The sequence below is a fragment of the Microtus oregoni genome, unplaced genomic scaffold (assembly GCF_018167655.1).
Source record: "Microtus oregoni isolate MIOR12 unplaced genomic scaffold, Mior012 000113F_ref0000058, whole genome shotgun sequence".
NCBI classification, from domain to species: Eukaryota; Metazoa; Chordata; class Mammalia; order Rodentia; family Cricetidae; genus Microtus; species Microtus oregoni.
The window spans coordinates 1,108,281-1,118,874 of NW_024544742.1; the positions used below are offsets into that span (position 1 = coordinate 1,108,281).

At 41.2% G+C, this 10,594-nt stretch overlaps 1 pseudogene; it reads right to left on the bottom strand.

Annotated features, from left to right (window-relative positions):
• Positions 1-2,406: 2,406 nt before the first annotated feature.
• LOC121443853 lies at positions 2,407-9,710 on the bottom strand (annotated as a pseudogene).
• Between the last annotated feature and the right edge of the window lie 884 nt (positions 9,711-10,594).

Sequence of the window (10,594 nt, forward strand, 5' to 3'; positions counted from 1 at the left end):
CCTTACCTGTGCACAAAATGTCTCATAAGTTCAAGTTCTGGCCAGAGTGCATTAATATTTCTCATTATTCCCATGAATTCAGCCACATTACATTTTTGATGAAGATTGTAATTGTCCTTTTATTTCTGTCCAAATCACCAAGGCTTCATTCTATCTTACTTAGTGAGAGTTAGATTCACATCAATAAAAGTGCCTCAGGCCTGCAATGTGTGACCAAGGTAATTTTCATTTGATTTCATACCTATAACTTCTAATTTGGGTGGCCTATATAGTGCTGTTCTGACTCAATAGATCTCAGCTCTCTGGACCGAGGACCCTGAATACAACCGCAAGATGAGTATAACACAGACTAATGTCTTCACTCTAGCCCCTTTGACAGAAATTTCCTATCCTACATGAAGAGGAATTTGTGGATGGACCTAAATCAGATGAAGAATCTGAGTCACAGACTTCTACGACTTCTGACATGCCTGACGTGCACATTCAGAAAATATGTATTATAGATTGTGATTTCAAGTTTGGTGCCGATGAAGAAGTAAGGGCCTGGGACTTCCTCTCTTTCACAGGGTATCATTCAAGTTTTAGCTTCTGGCCAATAAGCTCATAGAAATATAACCAAGGAGGCTGAGATTATTCCACCCATTCCTAAGAAACATCAGACTCTTCCTTCTAATCTAGAGAGTCTTAACTCTTTCACCTCCTCCTAAAGTGGAAGCAGAAATTCTCATGACCACTTAAGCTTTCCATGTCTACCTAAGTTCTGCCTTTCTAGAGGTCCAAAACAGTTTTGTTTTTTATTTATTTATCATATTCACAGAACACAGAGGAAACTCCACAATCATGGATATGGTCCACCTACCTAGAGAATTTTGAGAGTGTCTTCTTTTTCTTCCTGAAGTTGCTTTTAGATTATTCCCTCACCCAAATATACTCCCTGGTAGTTTCTTCTGAATAAATGCTTTCAGACCTGCCTGCTCTAATATAGAGGTACAGCCCAAAACATACAAAGGGTTCCCAGATCTTCTGAATATATGGGAGTACACTCTCTAGGTAAATATACTTGGGCCACATACCACTGTGATGTGACCAAGGAACTTTCATTCTACTGCCTATGATTTACCAGAAAGCCTCAGATCTCCTCATTCTGCAAGTTATCTTCAAATAGGCCATTCCATCTCTAGCTTCCAATGTAGCTAGAGAATACTTTTCAGAACATTTTATGTTATCTTCCAGGTTTTACATATGCTAATCCTTTCTTCTGCAATTTCCCTGCGGTAAGAATTATGCTATAGGTGACTTATTCAGAAACAAGATGAATAAAACACAGACAGCATTTTATGACTAAGAAAATCTTTCTGATAATCACTGGTTCATTCTTGGAAAGCCGAGGACAGCTTTCATCTCTGAATTTAAACATTACTCTTTTTTTTAAACAGCGTTTTTTTTAGCTTTGGTTCCTGTCCCAGAACTAGCTCTTGTAGACCTGACTTGCCTCGAACTCCGAGAGATCCTCCAGCTTCTGCAACCAGGGTACTGGGATTAAAAGTGTGTGTCACCACTGCCCAACTCAAACATTCCTTTGTGCAAGGAAATTTGCTTTAGGGTAAAACTGGCTTAAGTCTTCATGGGGGTAGAATGAGCTTGCCAGCTCTGAGACCAAGTGAAACTAGGATGGCATAGAAACACTAAGCAGAACCAAAGGAGAGAGAGAGAGTGAGAAGGAGAAGCACTGCGTGAAGTAGAAGGTTCTTACATGAGAGAACGAGCAGTTTTGACCAGGATCTAAGAATGGATAAGCACAATGAATTTGCTTGGGCAGAGATCCTGTATGCAGTTATCATGAGGAAGAACCAATGTATGATTTGATAATGAAAGTTGTGGGAGGAGAGGGAAGAAGTGGCTGTCCAGGGTGGATGGACTACTGTATGCTGTCCAGAAGAGAGGATAAAAGACTTTGTATCTATGGAGCCTCTTTTTTGTCCTGTCCTACATAGAGGTCTATTGAAGTAAACCATTTTAAAAAGTAATTCAAAGGAGTTGTGTTCCAGATATGGGTGGGCTTAGAAAATATGGAACATCAATCTTTCCCATGTTAATAACGGGTGATACAGAAAGCCACCACTGAGCAATATTGCCTCTGTGCTTATAAGAGCCCCATAGACCCTTCCAGGAGGTAATGATACTTGGACATTCCCATTCTGCCCCAAGAAGCTCATTTTTTGCCAAGAGAATTTCAAAAAAAACCCTGATAGCCAAGGTTCCACAGATATGTTCAAGCTTTGCCTGAATATTGGTATACCATACCTTTGACCCAGAAGGTCTACAATTTTCTTCCTGTGACCACCAAATTGGGATATTCTTATTGGACAAGCAAATATTAGACCTCACTTGTTTGAGGTGTCAAGCTTACTTTCTCTGGAAAATGAAAAATATAATCACATAATGAATTGTTAAAGAGTGTCCTTATTTCCAATGAATCCCTTCTGTGACCACAAACGGCAATTGACACCACCAGGTTGAACCCCATTAGACACCATTCTACATTATGTACATCCTGATGTTAAACTTTAACTAATCATGCTGGGGCAATAGATAATAAACAGACACTAACAAACCACAGAAGAATTATATTGTAAAAACATAAAGAATAACTTTTCTATGTTAACAATCAAGTATTCATTTTAATACAGTTAATCTTATATTTTGTGCTTCAAATAAAATGAAACATAAAATAGTTTTTCAAGCATAACAGAGAAGAAAGAAACCATATTCCAGATCCTGTGTATATTTTCTCTATGCAACCTTTTTCCCTGAAAATATGTATATATATGGCTTAATAGAGAGCTGTGTGGCCTTCCAGATGCAGAATGATATTAAAAAGGAGATTCTGAAGGGATACTCTGAATATACAGTTTATTTTCAGAAATCCACTCCACCTGGTAACCACCTTTGACTTGTTTCCCATTCTTTTTGACTGATCTTCATTAAGTTTTTTCTTTAAGGTTGTAAAGTGGAATTCTTTTAATGATAAAACAAAATCAGTCTCTGCTAAGGTGAGATGCATTTAGATGGGTGAAATCAGCAGATGACCATGAGTGTGTCCTCCTCTTCAAGACACTAATAATGTCATCATCACAGACAGGGCTTTCTAAATTGTTTAGCACATATCTCATGGAGCTAATGGCAATTGAGATGGAATCTCAACAAATCACCTTGCATGGGCAGTGAGCTCAGAGACGCCATGCTCCCCTACTCGGGCAGACACTATAGCTCTGCTCTCTGAGGCAGATGGTGATACAGCCAGCCAACAGGTCAGACATGCTTAATTTTTACAGGCACCTTGTAGTGCTTCATACGTTATTAGAAATGCATTGAGAGGCTGAAAATAATGGGCCAGGCAGTGTTTAATAGAATACAGTTTTTGTGTTGTTATTTCATGGCATAAGCTAGCGAGGCGGCCATGTTGCTGGGGACGCAGCCCTGTTGCTCAAGTTACTACAATAAAGGGGGAAATGAAAGAAGGAAAGGAAGAAGAGAGAGAGAGAGACATGGAAGAATGGATGAATTCAATCATTCATTGGATAAATGAGTGAACCAATGAATGAGGAGAGCTAGTAGGATAAAATGTGCTGCATTCCCTTTGAGAGTCAGGCCAAATTGAGGATTGACAAGGTTTTCCACTAAAGAGGAGGCTTATTCCATTTTGCCTTCTTTGTGCTCAAGGCCCACACATGAGTGTGACAATGAGGACAGGGAGAAGAAGGGGGAGGGTGTACCAGCAAAACCTGGTATAAGTTTTCACCCAAATTGTAGCCAAATCACCTGACATGGGAAAGCTGATCTACATGCTGGACCCTAACTGGCAGTTTGAAAACTCTAATATTTTAATTAACTTTGTGAAGACGAACAACCAAAAATCGCCCCTTTACAGTATGGCAGGATCCTTACATGATGGAAGTCAGATACCAATACCATACTGGTATATTAGGGTCTGATGGGTATGTGGGGTCTTTGTAACACTCCACTTCACATCATAGATTCCCTAGTTAACTGATTTTATGGAGTTCAGAGCATACATCATATGTTTACATATCACACACCAGTATGCATCAATGTGTATATGTTTATAATGTGTGTGGGTGAGTCTGTTCATTTGTTTTCTAGCCCAAGTCCTACAGAACATGATGAATGAAGGGAACACTGTAGAAAAAGGCTCTACTTATGACATAAAACCCCTCATAGGCAGGTTTCTTCCCTACTAACCCACAGAAATAACCAGAATACAGGTCCTATAAAGCTGCTCATACAGCCTCCTGGAGACCCAAATTAAAAACCCCACTCATCTTCCCAAATACATGAGTCATATTATGCCAAGTAACTCAATCCTTTTATGTGTTTTATTCTGTAAAATATCTTTGGTGTCTGAGTCAACATCTCAAATGAATGTTTTTATTTTCCTAGCTCCAAACTCTTCATTGGGTATCCTCTATTGATTTTTACTTCATAAATAATAAATATCAAAATTTCCATTACCTCTCCTCCTCCCACTTTCTTTTCACTCCTCCATCAAACCGCTCTACTCCAACTACAGTCTAAATAGAGGGCAGGTTACCTTGTCCTGTGGGAAGTCCAAGCCCACCCTTCATCCATCCAAATTTAGGAAGATAAGCATCCACATAGAATAGGATGACAAAAAGCCTGTATATGAATTGCAGACAAATGCCAGTGCCATTATCATTGGCTTATCAGTCTGCCCCAATTTTCATCCTCATTTAGAGCTTCCAGTTTGATTCCATGTTCTTTCATTCCCAGGCCACTGGTTTAGTTGAAATCCCCTTCGTTCAGGCACAGTGTCTCAGTGTGTGGACCAAGCCATTTTATTCCTGACATCCTTGCTCTTATTCTCCATCAGTCGGCTATTCAACTGGAGCTTGGAAGCTCCATCTAGTTTTCTGATTTTTACCGTGACTTGATCTCCATCATTTGCCAAAGAAACTTCCTAGACGAGCTGATACCTATACTCCTTAATGTAATTCACAATATAGAAACAGAAGTGTCATTGCCAAATTCCTTTTATGAAGCTACAGTCACTCTAATACAAAAACTACACAAAGACACAACCAATAAAGAGAATTACACGCCAATCTCACTCATGATCATCGACGCAAAAATCCTCAACAAAATACTGGCAAACTGTATCCATGAACATATTAGAAAAATTATCCATTTTGATTAAGTAGGCTTCATCCCAGAGATGCAGGGCTGGTTAAACATATGAAAATCTATCAATGTAATCCATCATATAAAGAAACATAAAGAAAAAAAATCATATGAGCATGTCATTAGATGCTGAAAAAGATTTTGACAAAATTCAACATCACTTTATGATAAAAGTCTTGGAGAGATTAGGGATACAAGGGTCATTCCTAAATATAATAAAAGCTATTTACACCAAACCGACAGCTAACATCAAACTAACTGGAGAGAAACTCACACACATCCCACTAAAATCAGGAACATGGCAAGGCTGTCCACTTTCTCCATACCTCTTCAATATAGTGCTTGAAGTTTTAGCAATTGCAATAAGACAACATAAGGGGATCAAGGGGATTCGAATTGGGAAGTAAGAGATTAAACTTTCATTATTTGCATATGATATGTACATAAGCGACCCCAAACACTCCACCAAAGAAATTTTACAGCTGATAAACACCTTTAGTAATGTGGCAGGATACAAAATCAACTCCAAATAATCAGTCGCCCTCCTATACACAAAGGATATGGAAGCAGAGAGGGAAATCAGAGAAACATCACCTTTCACGATAGCCACAAATAACATAAAATATCTTGGGGTAACTCTAACCAAGGAAGTGAAAGATCTATTTGAGAAGAACTTTAAGGAATTGAAGAAAGAAATTGAAGAGGATACCAGAAAGTGGAAAGATCTCCCTTGCTCTTGGATTGGGAGGATCAACTTAGTAAAAATGGCAATTCTACCAAAGGCAATTTATAGATTCAATGCAATCCCCATCAAGGTCCCATCAAAATTCTTCACAGATCTTGAGAGGACAATTATCAACTTTATATGGAAAAAAAACAAAAAAAAAACCAGGATAGCCTAAACATTCCTATACAATAAAGGATTGTCTGGAGGCATTACCATCCCTCACTTCAAACTCTACTACAGAGCTTCATTATTGAAAACAGCTTGGTATTGGAATAAAAACAGAGAAGTCGACCAATGGAATCATATAGAAGACCCAGATTTTAAACCACAAACCTATGAACACCTCATTTTCGATAAAGGAGCTAAAAGTATACAATGGAAGAAAGACAGCATCTTCAACAAATGGTGCTGGCACAACTGGATGTCAACCTCTAGAAGAATGAAAATTGACCCATATCTATCTCCATGCACAAAACTCAAGTCCAAATGGATCAAAGACATCAATATCAGTCCAAGCACACTGAACCTGATAGAAGAGAAATTGGGAGGTACTCTACAACAGATGGGCACAGGTGATCGCTTCCTAGGTATAACCACAGAAGCACAGACATTAAGGGCAACATTGAATAAATGGTACCTACTGAAACTGAGAACCTTCTGTAAAGCAAAGGATACTGTCACTAGGACAAAAAGGCAACCTACTGACTGGGAGAAGATCTTCACCAACCCCGCAACAGTCAAAGGTCTGATTTCCAAAATATATAAAGAACTCAAGAAACTAGACTTTAAAATGCTAATTAACCCAATTAAAAAATGGGGCACTGATCTGAACAGAGAATGCTCAACAGAAGTTCAAATGGCCAAAAGACACTTAAGGTCATGCTCTACCTCCTTAGTTATCAGGGAATTGCAAATCAAAACAACTTTGAGATATCATCTTACACCTGCTAGATTGGCTAAAATCAAAAACACCAGTGATAGCCTCTGCTGGAGAGGTTGTGGAGGAATGGGTTCCCTCATCCATAGCTGGTGGGAATGCAAACTTGTGCAAACACTTTGGAAAGCAGTGTTTCGGTTTCTCAGGAAATTCGGGATCAACTTACCCCTGGACCCAGCAATACTACTCTTGGGAATATGCCCAAGAGATGCCCGATCATCTGACAAGGGCATTTGTTCAACTATGTTCATAGCAGCACAATTTGTAATAGCCAGAACCTGGAAACAACCTAGATGTCCTTCAATGGAAGAATGGATGAAGAAAGTGTGGAATATATAAACATTAGAGTACTACTCAGTGGTAAAAAACAATGACTTCTCAAATTTTGCATGCAAATTGAAGAGTACAGTTTTTATGTACTTATTTCGGGGCATAAGCTAGTTAGGCAGCCATGGTGCTGGGGACGCAGCCCCGCTGCTCACATTACTACTCTAAAGGGGGAAATGGAAGAGGGGAAGGAAGAAGAGAGAGAGAGAGAAAGAGAGAGAGAGAGACATGGAAGAATGGATGACTTCAATCATTCATTGGAAAAATGAGTGAACCAATGAATGAGGAGACCTAGAAGGATAAAATGTGCTGCATTCCCTGTGAGAGTCAGGTCATATGAAAGATGGACATTGTTTTGCACTGAGGAGGAGGATTCTTCCATTATGCCTCCTTTGTGCTCCAAGCCCAGCCACAAGAGTGATGATGAGGACTGGGAGAAGAAGAGGTGAGGGTATACCAGAATGCCCTGGTACAAGTTCTCACCCAAATTGTAGCCAAATCACCTGACCTGGGACAGCTGATCTACATGCTGGACCCGAACTGGCAGTTTGACAACTCTAACTTTTTAAGCAATTTTGTGAAGAGGAAGGAAGCAAAAATCGCCCCGTTACAGGTTGGCAGGATCCTTACATGATGGGAGTCAGACATCAATACCATACTGATATTTGGGTGTCTGATGGGTTTGTGGGGTCTTTGCCACACTCCACCTAGCATCAGGAATTCCCTAGTTTACTGATTTGATGGAGATCGGTGCATTCATCATATGTGTGCATGTCACACATTAGTGGGCATCAATGTGTACATGTTTCTCCTGTGTGTGGCTGCATCTGTAGATGAGTATTATAGCCAAAGTCCTACAGAACATGATCAATGAAAGGGAACACTGTTTTCCAGATATGGCAGGGCAATTATTTAAATGAACTCACAAGGGAGGGATGGCATGCTAAAGACATATGAGAGTTCAAGGCATACCCAATCCAGGCATGACAAAGTAGGTGCCAGACAGAATTCTGACAAAAGGAAATAGGTAGCTTGACGTCCATCCCACTGAAGAGGAGTATCTTGGAGGAGACACTTTTCTCTAAGCAGGAGGATCCTGGTCACTCAACATGCTCCAGTGGAGATCAAACATCCAGTGACTTACAGCCAGTACGAATTAAACTATTCATCAAATGAAACCTAATTTCCTCTGATTTTGAGTATACATTTGTGTCCCTTCCTGATTAATCTACTCTTTATCCTCTAAAGTCCCAATACCTCACTCTGATATCTGTCACATCTTTCCATTTGACATGTTTTTCCCTCAAGCTTTATCCCGCCCCGAGATCCTACTTTTTGTCCCCTCTCCACTACTTCCTAGACAGCCATCTTGTCCTTTACCACACCAAGCATTCCCAGTCCATCCTCTCCAAGGGGAAAGACCATAAATCCTGCTTTGTTTTGAGGCATGTATTTCTGTGATGTCCCATCCACCAAACACAATCCATCTTTCACCAAAGAACACAACATGTTCACAAATTTTAATTTTTCGAGCAAGAATATTCCTTTGGAAAAAATAACAGGATTAATAGAAGACCTGAGGTATCTCTGAAAAAAACACATTCCCAAAACACAGTTTTAAGTGTGACCCTCAAAATTTGAGAATTTCACTTTAACAGATCTTCACCAAATCGTAGACATAGATATGGAAATCATTATCAAACTTGATGAAATACATAGAAGTTTTGGTGGGAACTTGGCAAATAATTTTACCTATCTCTTGGATTCCATCTTTTTTGTTGTACTGCACAATTTTGCCTGCCAAGGAATCCCTGCCTAATTCCAAAGTCACCTCTATTGGAGGACATTCAGGCATGATGTGGACGTGTCTTCAATGTAGTCATCAAGATGGTGGTAAAGGTACAGGACTGGATCATTCTCATTCACAATGTAGAAACAGGTCATCCTGGTCTGCTCCTCATCTGGGACCACGCCACTGCACTCCTCCTTAGAGCCTGGCATGATGTGGAGGTTGCCTTAAAGGTAGTCATCCAGGAGGTTGTAAATGTACAGGACCGGATCTTTCTTGTAGGTAAAATAGAACCAAAACTTCATGATTGGCACCTCCTCTAGGACCATCCCATTCCAGTCTTCCTTAGAGCCATTTGTGCCCGTGAATGTATGTTTCACTGCTCTGCCAACTATGGTGTTTGACAGATGAGTGTCTGTCACCTGAGGAAATGGCACATTATTAGGCAGGATCTTAAGGTTTAAAATCCTTTCATCGCTGTGAAGCTCCAAGCCATAGACACAATCAATCCCATCATATTTCAACAAATAGAGAGAGGGATATGTTGGCAGTTGACCTATAATGATGGCTTTCCACTGGGTGACTGGTTCATTGGCTTCCTTCCAGCCATGAGAAATTCTGCGGCCAACAATATTCTCCAGGTCCTCAGAAGGCTTACTCAGTTTTTGCTTCTGGAGAGTTGGCCCATTCTTCTTCTGGAGAGGTGGCATGATCTCATACTAAGAGGCATCTTTATCATGGTGGTAGATTTACTGAGATAGGCCACAACACTCCTGTTCCACTGTCTCTTGGCTCTATTTCTGTGCTTGGGCTTCATAGCCCAATCTCTGCCTTGGAAGAATTCTTCAGTTTCCATCAGACACAAAGTGGTTTCCTCCACCATAAGTGCCTGCAAAGATAAGAAGGGGAGGATGTGAGGTCAAGACTCTTTTCTGGAAGATCTTTTGGGCAAGTCACTAAGGCGTAGCTAAATAGATTTGGGCTGCCTAAAAGTAATTTGTTCTTAAGAAATTCAAAGGAGGCCATCCTACAGGGGCTATACTGCCCAAAACCCCTCTCTCTTCCTATCCCACTCAGCTTACATCCAGATCCCCACACCCCCTGTCTCCCTCCCTCCTTTGGGGCATAGCGCCTCCCTGCCCAGCCTGCTAGGGCGCTGGGACCGAATCTGAACCGGGAGGACATAGGGGTGGCCGGTAGCTCCTTTGTTCCCATAGCCTGCCCGCAGCGAGCAGGGTGGGCCCTTTGTTCGCGAGCTAACCAAGCAGCGTGGAGTTTCGATCTGGGCACCGAGTGAAACATCATTGTGGTGAGTGAGTGCTGCGGCAGCTGGGATCATACCTCAGCCCGCCCACACTTCCTGGCCATCCTACAGGGGCTATACTGCCCAAACCCCCTCTCTCTTCCTATCCCACTCAGCTTACATCCAGATCCCCACACCCCCTGTCTCCCTCCCTCCTTTGGGGCATAGCGCCTCCCTGCCCAGCCTGCTAGGGCGCTGGGACCGAATCTGAACCGGGAGGACATAGGGGTGGCCGGTAGCTCCTTTGTTCCCATAGCCTGCCCGCAGCGAGCAGGGTGGGCCCTTTGTTCA